The sequence below is a fragment of the Geospiza fortis genome, unplaced genomic scaffold (genome assembly GCF_000277835.1).
Source record: "Geospiza fortis unplaced genomic scaffold, GeoFor_1.0 scaffold112, whole genome shotgun sequence".
Lineage (NCBI taxonomy): Eukaryota > Metazoa > Chordata > Aves > Passeriformes > Thraupidae > Geospiza > Geospiza fortis.
Genome location: NW_005054298.1, coordinates 24,503,099 through 24,512,746, shown reverse-complemented (window position 1 = coordinate 24,512,746; position 9,648 = coordinate 24,503,099). Strand labels below are relative to the sequence as shown.

General features: G+C 42.1%; 1 protein-coding gene across 5 annotated transcripts in view; it reads left to right on the top strand.

Moving 5' to 3' along the window:
- The window catches only part of CARF (calcium responsive transcription factor), a 29,770-nt gene extending 25,996 nt beyond the window's left edge, over nt 1-3,774 (top strand). For all 5 annotated transcript variants that reach the window (XM_031057803.1, XM_031057794.1, XM_031057801.1 and 2 more), the window contains 2 exons: nt 359-521; nt 638-3,774. The gene's annotated coding sequence lies outside the window, so the exon portion shown is untranslated. The remainder of the gene's footprint in view (nt 1-358; nt 522-637) is intronic.
- Nucleotides 3,775-9,648: the final 5,874 nt, after the last annotated feature.

Sequence of the window (9,648 nt, the reverse complement as noted above, 5' to 3'; positions counted from 1 at the left end):
TACACAATACTTTTTCTTAAATATGTTCCTTGACGAACACTGGTCAGCAGTGAGAAGAAAACAAATCTCAATTTCTCCCCACAGCCAGCTTCCAGTTTAGCAGTGCTTCTGCAAATTAATCACAAGTTGGGCCTAAAAATCTATCCTAGATCTAAGTTCAGTATTGCTTTATCAGGTCACTGTTAAGTTACATAGATTTGACTTTTTTTGCATAGCTGTTTCTTTTAAAGCTAAAATTAAATGTGAAAGAGAAGTGGAAATTTTGTTTCTAACAGAGGACACTTCAGTTGTCAGAAGTTGCAGGTGTTTCCCCCTTGTCTTCCACTTTTATCTCTTAGTTCATTTGCTGTTTTCTCAGGATCACTTACCTCTGAGAGTACTCCAGATAACTGTCAAGAGACCAGAGCAGAGAACAGAAGAGGAAGACAAGTTTGCAAAAACTGCTTGCAGGAGATAGAAAGCTCTCAAAGTTACAGCTGAAGACTGCAATTTCTTATGGCTGAAATGGCTCACTTTAGATGGTAAATGTTTTTTTAATATACCGCTTTTTAATTGTTGATTTTGTTACTACTTATGCTCTGAGCTCACATCTAATAAAAGCTCGAATGGTAATTGTGTATTTTACTTTTATCTTCAGTGTGCTGGTTATCTTCTGAATGCAAACTGGTCTGATAGCTCCATGGTTTTGGCTGTTGACAAAGCTGTTATCACATCTGAGGTGTTCTGTACATGGAAGGAGATGGAGGAAGTGGGAACCTTCTTGACCTGACTTCTACTGAGAACAGATGATCTGTGGAAAGAGGCCTTTACTGGTTTAAAATCAATATCCTCACAATAATTTCTTGGCTGTACAGATTTTTCATGTCAGGTGCTAGTGCATCTCTAACTTTGCACATAATACAAGCCATAAAATTGCTTCTCACTGGCCTAGCCATATTTTTTGTTGTCTCCTACCGCTGTACTCATTGCTGTTTGGGAGTGGGGAAATAGTTTTAACATGTTCTGATTTTCCACTTTTCTGCCTTTCTCCTGTTGCCTCTTTCTCATACCCAGAACAGCACAGAAAGAAATTTCTCATTTAAAAAAAAATCTCTATCTTGGGGTTTTGTTTTTGCTTTATTGTGCTGGAGTTTGATTTCTTACATGATTGAAATGTAAGATATCGTTGCATTTTGCTTAAGGAGTGGGAAATACTGGGGTGAGCTCCACTGCCCCCTTCACTCCAGAAGTCCTCAGAGGAAGCACCTGCTGCAGGTTCTGCTCCTGCACCTGCATCTCCACACAGGTCAGCACAAATGCAGAGCTGGGGTGATGACAGCAGTGTCTCGCACTTTGTGCACCAGCACCTTATCAGTACAAAGTTATTGCTGTGAGTCCAGATCAGTCTGTGGGTCTGCCCCACTGTGTCCCACAAATGACACTTTGGGCACAACTTGAAAGAGAGCACAGGAGATGGCCAGGAAGTTCTTAATGTTCAGCTTTGAGTTTGTGCTTCTGTGTTGAGTTCAGGTGCCCTGGTGTGGGTGGCCCCATGCGGGACGCAGCTGGTTCCAGGCAGCTCTGCAATGGACACAGCACACAGCTGAGCATATCAGTGAAGCTGGGCCACCTCTGGGGAGGGGTCTGCAAGAAAGGGAAAATGCTGCATGGCAGAGGGGAGTGAGGAAGGAGGTGAAACAGCCCTCTCAGCACCAAGGTCAGAGAAGAAGGAAAGGGAGGAATTGCTTCAGGTGCCAGAGCAGGTGTGTTCCCTGCAGACAACAGAGGATCACATGCCAGAGCAGGTGCAGATTTTTCTGAAGGAACTGCAGTCCATGGAGAGGAGCCATGCCAAAACAGGTTTCTGCTGAAGGACTGCAGCCTGTGGAGAGGACCATGATGGAGCAACAGAAAGGAGCTGTTACAGACTGACTGACTGCAATGTCCATATTCCTCTGTGCCTTGTGCTGCCTTGGACAAGGGGAGACCGAGAAGTTGGGTGTTCAAAGTGTGAAGTTGAGTCAGAGGAAAGAGGGCAACAGGAAGGGAATGTGCTGTTTGAATTTGCTTTCGTTTCTCAGTGCTTTAATCCATTTTAATTGGCAATAAATTAAATTAGCTTTCCTCATATTGATTCAAATATTGCAATTTACATCTGGATGCAAGTCACGGTGGAAAATCCTGATGTCTGTTTGATAACTGCAAGTCACTATTGCCTTTAATTTTTTATTTTTAAGATTCATTTTGTGTGAAGGAAGTAGTGTACCTTGTCTGAATCAGGAATTGCATTTCTGGATGTATTCTGGTTAGGCCTTTCAAGTCCAGCATACTCACTCCACTAGAGTAGATCTCAGGTGGAGAATTAACTCAGGAACACGTCTCATCCCTTACATTTCAGCTGGAAAACAATACCAGACATATTTTTACAGGTTTGAGCATGGGAGAGTCATTCTGAGGAGAGGATGCTGCAGCAGTAGATTCTACTTTATATACTTTGGTAAAGCTGTTCTTACAGGTGCTAAGGGTGTGGTATTTTCCCAGTGTTTTGTCTAGCAGTGCTTCAGAATGGGGCAAAGTTTGTGGTGAGTGGCATCTTTAGTGAAAGTGCTGTTAACTTTGGGAAAAGAAATAAGCAGAGTTTGGCAATGAGATTTATATTCTTGTGCTTTCCAGAGATTATTTTCCTGAATAAGAAGGGAACTTCCTTTAGAGGGTAAGTTTTATATGTATGTTCTTATACCACCTTTGGAAAATACCTGGCACTGGACACCAAGGGTACCTAGACAGGGTACTAGGTGACATGACACACTTACCGGTTTATAATAGGGGCACTGGAATATAAAATTGATGGATAGCTTCCTAACATTAGCTAAAATAATCTTTTCATCCTCTCTTCACATTTCACTGTAAAGGGAAGAGTCTCTGTTAAAGGGAACATGGTGAATTGTTGGTTGTCCATAAAACTGTTTATCAACAGTTGGATGAAAAGGACTTCTTTGATAATTAGTTAGATGAGCTTCAGAAAAAAATCTATTGTCATTGTAACTTCAAGTATTTTCTTCCAATTGTATCATTCACTATTGATTATTGTATTATTGTTTATTTGCTGTATAATTTATTTGTTAAGCTTTTCTGGCCATGTCAGGGCCCTAGAAGTAATACATATGGCAATTGTCTTTTCTTTTTAAGTTTTATAAAAGGGAAAGGAATTCTTAATTTTTTTTATTTAGCCACCAGCTGCTCTGAAAAAGTCCATGATTATCCATGCTTCATAGCTACCAAAAATATTTTATGCTGAAGTATTCCATAAACTTGAGATTTTTCTTTAGATCAGGCAAAGTGAATTTAACATCTTAAAAAAAAAAAGGCAGACTACGCTGGAACCAAATCTAGCATTTTCAGGAGCTATGACCTAGGGTTCATCAGTTGCAATTGTAAAAAAGATTGATGTTTTCATAGAGAAATGGTTTTATTCATCTAGTTTAATCTATGAACAAAAGTTTCTCGATTCCTCTTATTTCAGACTTCTGAACTCCTTTGCAAAATGAGAGATTGCTAGTGAGATTAGCTAATAACTGCAAAAATGGAAAAAATTTCACTGGGGACAGGTGCTAACAAGATGTACCATAAAGTCAGCCAGCATAATTAACATTAGTAAGGTAAGAAGTTTCAGAGATTAACTACAGCCTAATACTTTTGATGGTACACTGATGTTTATTCTGATCTTGCAAACAAAAATAATGTTTATGAGCCATTGCAGAAAGAACTGGGAAATAAAGCACTTTCTGAAATGCCGGTCTGTGGTGGTTTGGTTTCTGTTGGCTTTGTCAGGCTTTTATTTGGTGTTCATTCCTTTGTGCATCCATTGTAGGGTCTGTTTTATCTGATCTCTTATGTAGAGTAAGTTAAAATAAGTTAATATTTAATACTTAGAGCATAAGACACAAGTACTTCATGGCAAGATATGATATTTCATATATTTTCTAACAAATAGTAGAAGTTGCATGTTCTTGATAATTATCAGGAGACATTTGAGAGAGATTTCACGTGCTATATTTGCACTATTTGTCTGTGTTTCAGAGTTGATGAATTCCCATTTCTTTGAGAGTTGTCAGGAGTTTTTAGCAATGAAATTACTATTTTGAAGTGAACTGTAGATTCCTGATTGCAGTTAAAATGGTTTCAAGTAGGGAAACCAGGTTTGTATTTAATTTTGAATGCCCAGAATTTCCATTTTCTTTCCAAAAAGAAGAGACTCTGGAGCCACTCAGAGAAACACCACTTTTTGGGCATAATGTTACAAAGATCAACAAGATTTCCAGAGGCGTTTGACTGGCATCATAGCCAAGGATAGCATGGTGTGAGGCAGTGATGCTGCCTGCTCTGAGATGCCTGGAATACTTTGTGCTCATTATTCAGTGTCTTGCTGCTGACATACCAGTGAGATGATAAAAAGATGACAGTCCATGATAAATGTTTTGTTTAAGCCCAGAAACAGAGACAACAGCTGGCATATTTAAATTTTTTACACAGCTGAGTGTCTTGAGATATTTGAGGAGTGAAAAATTGTACTAATATCTTCTGTCAGCCAGTGTCCAGCATTGCTTTGTTCTGCAGACAGGTGGAGAGGGAGGGGTTGCAGTGGGGTGGCCCATGCAATCAGACAGGAGGTCTATGAGGTGGTACATGTAAGACATCGGAAAAAGTAGCACTGAAGGGAGAGGCAGTGCCAAAGTTCTAAATGTAGATGAGCTCTAAGCAATTTCCAGCATCATTAGGAGCCACTTCTGGAGTATCAGCATTGGCAGAGATGTGGTTATCTCAGCCTGGCCTGGCCTGATTTTCCACATCAGCTGATTGCCCTGCACTTCACCCTGAGTCCTTCCCCCTGCCCTGGCAGGAGCAGGAGTATGGCAGAGGCTGCAGTGTCCCTGCTTAGCACAATGCTCTTCTTTTCCTAAGAAAAGCCACAACACGTGTTTTGTGTGTGGGTCACTGGGACTCTCTGGCCTCAACATGAGTGCATGAAGTTAAAGCATCTCAGACTGTATGAAGGGAGAAGGAGAGATTCCTGGACTTCAGTGCTACTTATTCTGCACCTTGCAACCTTGAATGAAGTCTGTGATCATCCCAGCAAGACTGGACCAGTTTGGATTTAACACAAAGATTCTTCTTGCATTAACAGCTTCAAAACTGAAGCCTCATAGGGAGTTCAATTAGGTGCTTGATCTTTCTGGAATATTGGTGGCACTGATGGACAAGACTTGGATGTCAAAGACAGGACTGTAGGGGGATAGAAAATAAGAAAATAAAGATAGTATAGAAAGTAATCTTACCCCTAAGGAGTTGCAGCTGGGCCAATTAGCAAAGATTAGGAACAGGCCTGACTTTACCAGGCCACAGCTGTAAGCAATGAGAAGAAGAGTGCTATAAAAGAGTGGGGTGGCTGGTTGAGAAGGGGACTGGAGTCAGGTGGCTGCTTTGTGAAGAAGAAAGAGTCAGTGCTCCGAGGAGCTGCCCATGAGAAAACACCAAGAAGGTGTGAAACTTTTGAGATAAGGAGACAACAGTATGGAACCTCTGCAATAAGACAACAACACAGGACAGCAGACACTGGTGCAGAATCACTGGGAATGTCACAAACAACTGAAATCTGCAATGCCTGCCTGGCCTACAGAGCTGTGGTTTTCTTCTGAGCATGGAAGAAGGAGCTCTCTAAACTACTGAGCACTGGTATAAAGGTTGGTGTTACTTCTATGTACTAGTTTGGCTTGCAGGTTTCACCAGCAACTGTGTGTAGCAGCAAATCCATTTGACATTTCCTATCTTGTCAGGAGTTTTGCCTCACTCTGACATTCTTTGCTCTCTCTGTATTTTGAGAGAATTGCTGTGCCATAGAGAGAGGCTTCCTGTGCCCCAGGCACAACAGAAATACTGGAGTCCGTGGAGCAGAGACATACAGGCTTTAGCATGTTTGTGCTTGTCATCTCCACAACCACTCCCAAATGTGACCAAAAAATATGCTGGCTACATGGCTTCTTCTTTCCCTGGCTCTGGGAAAGGAAACTTGCCAACACACCCTAGAAGATTTAAACCGTAGCCCAAAGATGCCTTTCTCACTGACGTGATTTACTCAAGTAACACCATTTAGGTACCCCTGGGGAAAGGGAGCTCTAACACCACTGAAACAATCCTGTTTTGCTCCCAAATGCTGTAAAATGGAAGGCAAGACTAGAGAATCTCTAAATAGCCAACTGGAATATTGTGATCTGAGGTACCCCAAAGGATAATTTCGCCTGCTTATTATCCAAGTTCATTCTGTTTTCTTTTTTTATGTATTTTCTGGTGACAATGCTTGTCTAAACAATAAGCACAGCTCCAGGGCCAGAATCATCATCTTGCCAGTTTATAGTGGTCTCCTGTGAAAGCTAATAACCAGAGTGGACTCGCACAATCTGTACCTGTATTTCATGGATTAGGATGTAAACTAATATCCTGCCTTTTCCTGTCCTGGGAGTGTGTTTGCCTCATCATTCTTAGGGTGACAAGGTTTACCTATGTGCACATAACTAGCTTAAAGGATTTTGGTTTGGTTTTTTTGTTTTTTTTTTTTTTTTTTGTTGGTTTTGTTTTGTTGGTTGGTTTTGGGGTTTTTTGTCAAAAAAAAAAAAAGAAGAAAAGAGTCAGATTTCCTTTATCTTACTGATATTTCCTTATATTTGCTCTCTGTTCTTTTAGGATGACAAAGGTACCAACTGCATTAATCCTTTTTGATGCTAGAGGGAGCTCATGGCTTGAGCAGTCAGAATGAATCGTGATACCTTGCACAATTCTTGAGGAAACACAGATGGAAAGTAAAGTGCTGTTGATGACTATAATGCACCTTTTTCCATCACTGGCAAAATTAGAAGGGCTGAATGTATCTGCTTAGGAAATTACACATGGCTTTCAGAGACACTCAGATGTTGAAATGCTGTAGCTGCCATTTCTTCTATATCTGAGCACCTCCCTGTTGTGACTGGATTTATCTTCCCAACTTCCTCTGAAGAAATAAGTTCTCTCTCTCTCTTGTATCCCTATGAATACACAGGACCTGTAACACTGGGAGCACTGTATTACTATGTGTGTGTATATATATGCACAAAATTCTCCAGAGCACCAAGGAGGAGACTTGAAACCACAAGGTAACATCGTGAAACATACTGACGGACTCTTTTGCCATCTCCTTGTCGTTCTTCATTAGGGATCTGTCACTGTATCAGTGCAGTTGACAGCACGTTAGCAACCAGAATTTGGGGTCTTTGGAGGCTAAAATGCAACCACACTTGAACTGGCCTAGCTTAAATATATTAGCTGATTACCCTAATCAGAACAAACTTTAATTTATATTGCATCCATTTCATCATTCAGAATTCTTGGTATGTGTACCTCCAATCCTAGTGGGCACCACTTCTCATCTGTTTAGCTATATTTCAGCTAATCCTTACTCCTTCAGGAGAAGCTCAGCTGTCACTGTACTGCTCGGTGAGGTTACTTGAAGTGTCAGGGCAACAGCAAAAGGACAATCATACCCTCCAGTGCCTGAGGCAAAGCAGGCTTGCTTGCAGTGCAGAGCTTTGCGAGCCGGGCTTGGCGTTCGTGCTGGGGCAGCTCTGCCGGGAGAGGGCAGTGATGCCTGGCCACGGGCTCCGGCAGAGTAGCCATGGTGGGCAAAATGTCATATATCGGATAGGAAGGTCCGTATAGACAGGTGCATGTTAGATATGACACAAAATCATCACTCAAATGCAAGTCCCAGTATGGATATAGATCCTGTTATAAGGAAGCCAGATCATGGGGGCTCTTGCAAAGGGCAGAAGATGGGAAGGCATTACAGTGGCATTGACTTCATAGATACCTATGCATAAGTACTACAGTTTTGATTTGCAGCTCAGTCTGATTTGTGGAATAGAGGATACTTTAGTCCTCTTCAGGGTATACTGAGAAATTGAGTGCCTAACCTTTTCTCCTTGGTATCTTGTGACACAGTTATCTAAAGCTTGACTGCTTGGGCTTTACTCTTACAGGATGCAGTAAGTACTAAAAGCGGTTCCTCTTTTGTAGGTGACTCCTTTGCCCAAGGCAAACTTATGTTCCTTTATCACCTAACAGGTTAATCTGCGTGAACACCAATACATTGCTTTTATTTACTTGGATTCCCTGTTAATTCTATCAGCCTTTTCCCCTTCTTTTTATTTGTGTCCTAGCTTTAAAAGTTAAAACGAAAAAGGCTGAGACTGTTACAACCCATACTGTTGAGGCTGACCATATTCTTGGATGTACTTTGAACATGAGTAGCATGATGCATAGATGGAGTAAAGAGGATTTTAGGTCCCAGGATAATATTTGTTAGCAGTTGTAGCTATGGGAAAATTATACCTGTGGGCCACATTTATGGTCTTGAGAGCTCTGGCCCTTATACCAGAAAGAAAAAGAGCCCTGAGGCTGCTCTAACTTCCATGGAACTGCAGCTCACCTGAAAGGCTAAAACATCAACCAGAGTCTCCTGCTCTGCTATTTGCTAATTAAATTAGCATTAAGATGAAGAGTCACTGTAGAGAAGTACAGAGGCAGACACTGAAGGTCTGGCTGTAACTTCATAGGAGAAAATAAAAGCAACTTGCTAGCAGCAGCAATTACAAGTGGCCAGCTGTTGTAGACTTTTTTTAAGGTAGAAGTCAATAGATTATGTTTGTGAAAGCCTTGGCATCTCAGACTTTTTCTAGATGGGATCTGGGTCAGGGTGCTCTATCCAAACCTTTCCAGGGGGATTGGGGTGGAAGTTATTGCTGTAAAACATCTGTTCACTCCTCTCACTCCAGCTTCAATATTTCCTTCCCACAGCATTTGCAGCATCCCAGCAAGGAGCTCACATAGGCTGTATCTACATTGAATGCAAGCAGTGTCTTGTGAGACATCCCTGAACTGGCTGGAGGCTCCACAGGGTTGTGCTGGCATGCAGAGGGACTGGCCCAGGCTCTGGGTGCAGGATGGCTGCTCACAGGGCCCCACAGATAGGTGAGTGAGGTGTTGCACAGACAGCACTGAGGTGTCAGTGTTCGTCCCAGTCCCAGAGCTGGCGGGATTGGTGCTGGATAGGGGAATCTCTGCACTTAGCTGCCTCCCATGGTGTAGATCTTCCTCTCTCCTGCCATGTTAAAGACCTCACAGGGCAAGTGAGCAATGTCCTGACACCAGAATAAGGCCAGTGCCTATTATGGGGAAGTTGAGGAAACCATGGACTGCACCAAAACAGGCCAGAAAAGGCCAAGACAAGTAGAGAGATGGGCTTGGAGCAGAGGTAGGCAGGGAGAGTTCATAGGCAAGTGGAGTAGAGCAGAAGACATGTCAGGAAATGAGAGTACTGAACATTCAGCTGCATCCCTTAAGGCTGCCTATACCTCCATAAGATGGGGAGGCTAAACATGGTGCAGGGATACAGAAGCCGCTCCTAGTCAAGACGGGAGTTCAAGAAAACTAGATTTCTCAGTCCCTATCAGTGTAGAGTTTAAGTGTTCTCAAATGTACCCTTGCAGCAGCATTTCCCTTTCTGGACAATGAAATGGAGATGTGTAGACTAAAGCAGCTCGCTTAAACTCGCACAGGAAGCCTGTGGCATACCAGAGGAAT